Raw genomic sequence first — 7,885 nt, 5'->3', positions numbered from 1 at the left:
GTATTACAATATCATGCTTACAATTATCGTTATGGTAAACTTTTTTTAAAGATTTTATTTATTTATTTGACAGAGAGAGAGATCACAAATGGGCAGAGAGACAGCCAGAGAGAGAGATGAGGAGAAGCAGGCTCCCTGCTGAGCAGAGAACCCAATGCGGGACTCGATCCCTGGCCCCTGGGATCATGACCTGAGCCGGAAGGCAGAGGCTTAACCCACTGAGCCACCCAGGCGCCCAATCGTTATGGTAAACTTTGAAGTCAGTCCTCAGTCTTTGTTCTCCTTCAACACTATGTTGACTATTGTGAGTCTTTGCCTCTCCATATAAACTTTAAAATAAGTTTGTTAATATTAAAAAAAAAGAACTTGCTGGTATGCATTAATTGTATAGATAAACTTGGAAACCAGTGACCTCTTGAGCTTAGCAGGAGATAGACCATGGACATCAGTTGTCACAGTGGTGCCTCTGGCAGAACCTATTGCAAATCCCTAGGCAAAATGACACCTCAAGGATCTGAGAGAATGTCTAAGAAGTACTTGATACATCCCTTGGGTATGGTTTATTGAAGTGTCCACCTGTCTGAAAGCTGGGGAATCTAGATAAGGGAGGGAAAATTAGTTATGATAAAACATATCAACAAACATCAATAAATTTTGTAAAACTAATTGTCATGGCTCATATACAATATGACCAACAGAGGGACCATCAGAAGGAAAGCATCAGTTATGTTTATTGTGAAATTTTTTATTCAAAATAAAGCAATGTGAGGGGAAGACACAATGAGAAAATTACCAGTTTTTAAATGGTAAACATCTTACAAAATGGAATAGGTTTTATATTCTAAGTAGTATATTGAAAAGTAAAACATTGGGGCGCCTGGGTTGCGCAGTGGGTTGGGCTGCTGCCTTCAGCTCGGGTCATGATCTCAGGGTCCTTGGATTGAGCCCCGCATCTGGCTCTCTGCTCCGCAGGGAGCCTGCTTCCCCCCCCTCTCTCTCTGCCTGCCTCTCTGCCTACTTGTGATCTCTGTCTCTCAAATAAATATATAAAATCTTTAAAAAAAAAGAAAAGAGAAGTAAAACATTAAAAAATAAAATTTCAATGAAAAAAATTATTTAATTTTAAAAAAAGGTTAAAAATAGCAGAACCATTTTTCTTATAACTGGAAAATACACTGTATATACATCTATCAAAATAACTTGTCATGGGGGAGCCTGGGTGGCTCAGTAGGTAAAAGCATCTGCCTTCGGCTCAGGTCATGATCCTAGGATCCTTGGATCGAGGCCCACATCGGGCTCTCAGCTCAGCAGGGAGCCTGCTTCCTCCTCTCTCTCTCTGCCTGACTCTGCCTAATTGTGATCTCTGTCAAATAAATAAATAAAAACTTTTATAATAAATATTTGAAAAAATAACTTGTCATGTGTGAAATCAGGAGCATATGGAAAAAAATAATATCTGAGGACAATACTTCTGCCATGTTTTGTGCCTTGCTAATATTTTTAAACAGTCAGGCAACTTTTAGCCTTATTGAAATACCTGCTAAGATACCTGCAGTGCCTTTTGGAGCCCTATGACTATAAAAATTAATTGCAAATATTCAAAATGTTTACTATGGTGTCACTATTTAGGGCCACCACCAAGTATGTTTCAGAAGTAAGCATAACTGTTACTCTTCCATAAGGCAAAAGGGCATATTTTCAGGAGTTCCATCTGCTGTACCAGGAGGTGAATCAAGTAATGATTTTTGTCTATAAAATAATTCACTTTTCAATCTAACATTCCTCATTCCACATTATAATAATAAAAACTAGGAGGAGACTAAAACAAACAAACAACTACAACTACAACAACCAGCTTTTCCCACAGTGGAAAAGTAAATATAACCTTAGGAGTAGCCTGAAATTTATTTTTAAATATTTTTAAGATAAACGTTTTTGTTAGAAAACCATATATTTTATATTACTAAGAAATAACAGGCAACGTTTTATGAACTTCTAAAAAGTCTAGTTACTTGTATTTATCTATTAACTCATCTCTTTATGAAGTAGAACATGATCACACCTCTTGTATCTACCCAAGTTTGTATGCTTTGGTTGTTTTATGTTTGCTATTTCCTTGCTTAATTTTTACAATATTTGTTACATAATAGTATCTTTAAGTCCATCTATGGTTTCACAGAATTTGTTTGAACTTCATAAAAATGTACCATACTTTTTGCACTGTCCTTGTTTTACTTCTCTATTAGCTTTCCAAGTTTTATTCACTTTAGAGTGTGTAGCTATCATTTATTTTTACTCCTCCATAATGCTATGTTTACAAATTTGTATTTATCTGTACTTTTAAAAATATCTTAATTATATACCATTTCTCATCTCACGTAACACTCATGTTACTTCTACACTTATCAGATATTATGTAACGGAAAACCACAACTCAGCAACAATAGAACACCATTTTTCAAAATTAAATGGCTTACCAGAATTCTTTAATTCTATCCTTTATTTGTATTAGATGACCCTTTATTCTGGTATTTGGCATTGTTCATATGGAGGAAAGCTTATAAGTTGATATTCCATAAATAGAAGGATTTATTATGATTGATTAATTATTTTCATTTAGAATGCATAGAATATGGTTGATTTAATATTTCTTTCTTACTCTCTGCCTGGAACATAGTGCTATCTATACAATAGCCACTAAAATATTAAGTTAATTACCTAGACTTTAAACTGCATATTAATAGGAATAGCATACAGAACTCTTCTCAGATTGGGACACCTGGGTGGCTCAGTCAGTTAAACGCCTGAGCCTTTAGCTCGGGTCATGATCTTAGGGTCCTGGGACTCAGTTCTGCAACAGATTTCCTGCTTAGCCGGGAGTTTGCTTCTCCCTCATCCTGCTGCTCCCCCTGCTTGTGCTCTCTCTCACTCTCTCTCTTACAAATAAATAAAATTAAAAAAATAAATTCTTCTCAGATAGCTAATATAGAATATCGTCTTTGTATTCATCAAAGGGAAAGTGCCATATAATAATGAAATCCAGACTACTTCAAATTCACTTTTTAACCAGTAAGAAAGTACTGGAAACAAGCCAAAAATGTCTTCAATGAATTAAAGAAATAGATTGATTTTCAATATCTTAATGTTTCTACTGTTAAATTGCAAGATTTTTATACTAGATATCAGTGTAAATATTCATTATACAAGGATATTCTAAAAATAAACCCGAGAAAACTACTTGATATATATGATGACAAAAACGAGTTTGACCAATGTCAGTTTGGGTAAAATTTACAACACCTACCACCTGAAACTCTTGTTCTATATGGTGCCATCTTGTGATGCTGGGCAGCGGCAGTGAGCCACAGCTCCCAGTCAGCTAGAAGATTACAGGGGTGAACACCTGATATTCTTACAAGCATTCTATATATAGAATATATATATAGAATATATATATTCTTCTTTTTTTAATGTAATATTTAATAAATTGCATGTGATATTTGATACTTTGTTATAAAATAGGCTTTGCTTAAGATGATTTTGCCCAAATGCAGGCAAATGTAAGTGTTCTGAGTATGTTTAAATAAGCTTAAGGTAAGCTATGATATTTGATTGTTTAGGGGTATTAAATGCATTTTCAATTTTTTATGTGTTTCTCTGTACATAGCCCCCTTGTAAGCTGAGGAACATCTCTATATGTATATGTAGCCTTGGTATGGCTTACATATTATTGGCATGAAACATCTAGAACAGTACGTGTGCCATAGAATTGTCTACAACATCAAACAAGTTTCTTGAAAACTTGTGCCAAAGGGGTTATGTCTTTAAGGATTCTTATTTCAGAAGGGTTCTCTCAAACGTAAGATTTTTCAGAAGTTAAGTGAAAATCTGACCAAACTAAACATTTTTCCATTTTCCCTAGTGAGCAAAGATAGCTAAAATCTATCTGCCATTTTCAACACTGTACTCAACGATTGTAATTCTAATTTAAGAACAGATTATTTATATCAAAACCACATGTTGGCCTAATCTTATACAATATTCATAAGTCACACTCAGACCCTTGGACACTTTTATTTGTTGAGTCTATATGGTACTACGGACATTCATCTTTTTTGACCTCATAGCTTCATGTATGTCTATACTTTTGAAAATACATGCATCATAGTTCCATTGTAAAATGTCTGGGTTATAAAATGTGCTATGCTATCAAAATGGTAATAAGAACATACAAATGACCTGATGTAATGAACTGGACCAGATTGCCAGATATCACATTGCATACCAGAAAGATTCAGTGGTAAGTTTTAAAATGGCCAGCTATACACTGACTGAATTATAACTCATTTAGCTTCTTTCTTTGTGTACAGTATTATACATTAGTCAGTATTATAGTAGATAAGTACTTTGGACAGATGTAAATATGCTGTAATAAAAAATGTTTTTCTTCTTTCTTTTAGTCCTTTTTACTTGTAAGACTAGCCACAAATACCACGCCTCCCCCAAAATAATTTGCAATCCAAATTTATCTCTAAATGAATTTATTGCACAGAAAAATATGTATATATATATACATATATATATATATACACTTACAGAAGACATGTTCAAAAATAGTTACACAACAGCAGGGCCCTAAATGTAAGCAGTATAGTTGTTTTGTTTTGTTTTGTTTTGTTTCTTTTAAAAAAAGAGGTTATGTGAAATATTAGGATTTTATTTCCAGGCGTAGTATTTCAAGACAGTTAACTACACCTATGGTGTCAACAGCCTCTTGTTGGCAGTATGATTTTATTGGCTCCATGGAATAACAGCAAGAATTTACTATTGCTTCTTTCTTTTATGACACACACAGAATAAAAAAATTGACACATTTGCTCAAGACCAACCAGAATCCTTTTAACCTATCAAAATTGATGGGAGGCCTTCACTGCCAAAGTCACTGCTGGGTTTTCACAATTCATTGCAGACAATGTGCTACTCCCATTATGATAAAGGAGAGAAGAGTCATAATCAGGGAAGAAAGCTAGATTAATACTTGTAATTATCATTGAATTATTTAGCCTGCTATAGGATTATTATTATTAGTGCCATTTGATAATTTTCTCTCATTATATTAAACACAACTGTGAGTAATTACCCTACCTAATATTTCTCTGTATTGGCTGACTAGCTAGCAAACATTCATGAAAATATCCATTAGCCACACATATAAAATGCTGCATTATGATGCTGTTGAATCAGAACATACCACTACCTGATCCTGTAGCTCTTTGAGGATTTGCAAATCAATTAATTCTATCTTTGTTGGATTCTTCCCATACAATTAGAAAATTTATAATCGAGTCCATGAACATTATTAGTTTTACCATTTTAAACCAGCAATCACACTTTGATTTTTACAACAAAAGCAGAAATATAAACACACACATTTGGATCAGTTTTCTGTTAGTCTGTCTGGACTTCAAAATCCTATTCCTCAAGATGATGCACACCAAAGTTCTGGATTAAACAAGAAATTAGATGGCACCTGAACACTTGGTTTAATATTCTCAAAAGGACTATGCAACTTCTTTCTTACATTAAGACATTGTTTTACAAAGATCCACACTTTTATAATGTTAGTATTTTTAATAATCAATAAAGTCAATTAATCATGATTAAAAATCAAACATAAAAATTTCTACTTTTTGCTTTTGCCCCCTCCATTTAGAACTTATTTATAGCCTGATAATTCAAAGGTCCCTATGTTTATGAAAATCTGGACAGAAATAGCTCTAAGATCCCATTCAGAACTTGATATTAATCTAAGTCTTTTGGCTCCATTTATCCTGAGAGCAAAGAGTAGGACAAAGGATTTGAGTACTGTTAGTTTATCTGGGAGATTATCCAAGGTAGAAAAGAATGGGAAAGTGATACAGTGAAGAAGCAACTTTGTCAAAGAGGTACATTGTTGATATAATTGTTGTGGATAGAAAATGAAGGCTTGCTTTTACTGAAAGGTCCTGAGAAACTTCTTTAAGTTGTCCTCATGAAGACCTGAAAACTGACAATTTTACCTATGGTTCTTATTTCCACTTCACTGAGAGCTGTCCTCAGAGGACATTAACTCTCCTACACTTTTGGGTTGTGTTGGAGACATTCCAAAATGAGAGAGAGAACATGAGATCCTATCAGTGTTAAGTAACTGCAATTTCCCATGGAACTATCCACCACAGGTTTGGCTATAATCAGGTGTTGGGCCTTGATATCAGAGGGATTTGAGGCAGTATCATTTTAGGTTAATCATTATATCTGAAAATTCCAAAAACTTCAACTGATGAAACTTTGATTATAAATCTATAAATATAACAATATATCTACAGTATTCAAATTATTTTCATAGAAATACACAAACAAAGCATCAATTGACTAATATTTAAATGTTACAAAATACTGAACTGAAAGAATTTGGTCATATAACAACGTGTAAGAAGTAGAACTTAGGTTTAGGTTAGAAGTCAGGATGCATTTGGGACTCAGTTAAGAAATTGAATGGAGGGACGCCTGGGTGGCTCAGTGGGTTAAGCCGCTGCCTTCGGCTCAGGTCATGATCCCAGGGTCCTGGGACCGAGCCCCAAATCAGGCTCTCTGCTCAGCAGGGAGCCTGCTTCCTCCTCTCTCTCTGCCTGCCTCTCTGCCTGCTTTTCATCCCTCTCTCTCAAATAAATAAATAAAATCTTAAAAAGAAATTGAATGGATGTCTGACTATCTTATAGGTTTGCTAAAAATCAGTGACTTTGTGTTCACGTGTGGCTATGCAGGAATTTTTAACTTTCTCTAAGAAGTTATTAGATTTGATTATATAATGGCAGTAAAGAATGGGGAAAAGCAAAGTACAAACCCCATAAAGACAAAGACACTGAGTATGAGAAAAGAGTAATAGATAAGAAGAATCAATGCATTTGAGGAAAATGGGAATTGAAATACACAATGATTGTTGATTTTTTTAGATGGAGAAAACAAAACTAGCTTGCAAGAAGGAAATAACAGAAGACATGCTGTGATGTGATACAGAATCCTGGAAAAGGCAGTAACGTGGAATAAAGGAGTAGGGAGAGCATATCAGGTAATTTGGATAGGAAGGAGTTAGGAGATAATTGCTTGATAAATTTTATATGGCCCACTTAAATGCACAGATTTCTCTTCTTTAATTTATATGGAGAACAGGGTGTCCTTTCTCTTCCCTTTCAGAGCACCCGAGGTGTACTCTTTCAGACTGAAAACCTAAAAAGCTCAGGACTCAGTTGCTTAAGCACAGCTGAGAGGACATATTTCAATTAAGATTTACAGTTTGCTGTAGGTAGTAGACTGTCAAAAGTGGTTTAACCATATTTTTCATTTAACAAGAAGACTACAGAGAGTGTTTTCTGGTGTTGGTTCAGAGTCTTAAGAAAGTCAAGTGAACTATCTTAGAGGTTTTCATGGCTTTTCATTCACAGTTGCAAAAATGTAATGTGTTGGTTCAGAGTCTTAAGAAAGTCAAGTGAACTATCTTAGAGGTTTTCATGGCTTTTTATTCACAGTTGCAAAAATTGCTGTTGGAGTTCTCACTATTAAGCCCACATTTCTGGCAGAAAGATAGAGGTAAAAGAGAATGATATCTTGTACGACTGATACTTTGTCATAAGGTTACAATGTAACTAGAAAAGAGACAATAAAATATTTGATGTTGTTTTAAGTTTCCTTGTTGTCAATCCCTCAGTGCTTTCTGATATTAAAGGAAAGAGTAGATGGATATTGACCTGGCAACTATCAACACCTGTCAGTCTCTCTTGGATAACCAATATCTCTATAATCTCTTCTTCCCAGTAAAAAAAATAAAATATATTCATAACCCACACTG

Source organism: Mustela nivalis (genome assembly GCF_964662115.1).
Source record: "Mustela nivalis genome assembly, contig: HAP1_SCAFFOLD_978, whole genome shotgun sequence".
NCBI classification, from domain to species: domain Eukaryota; kingdom Metazoa; phylum Chordata; class Mammalia; order Carnivora; family Mustelidae; genus Mustela; species Mustela nivalis.
The sequence above is the reverse complement of the archived record's forward strand: the minus strand, read 5'-3'. Positions refer to the sequence as shown.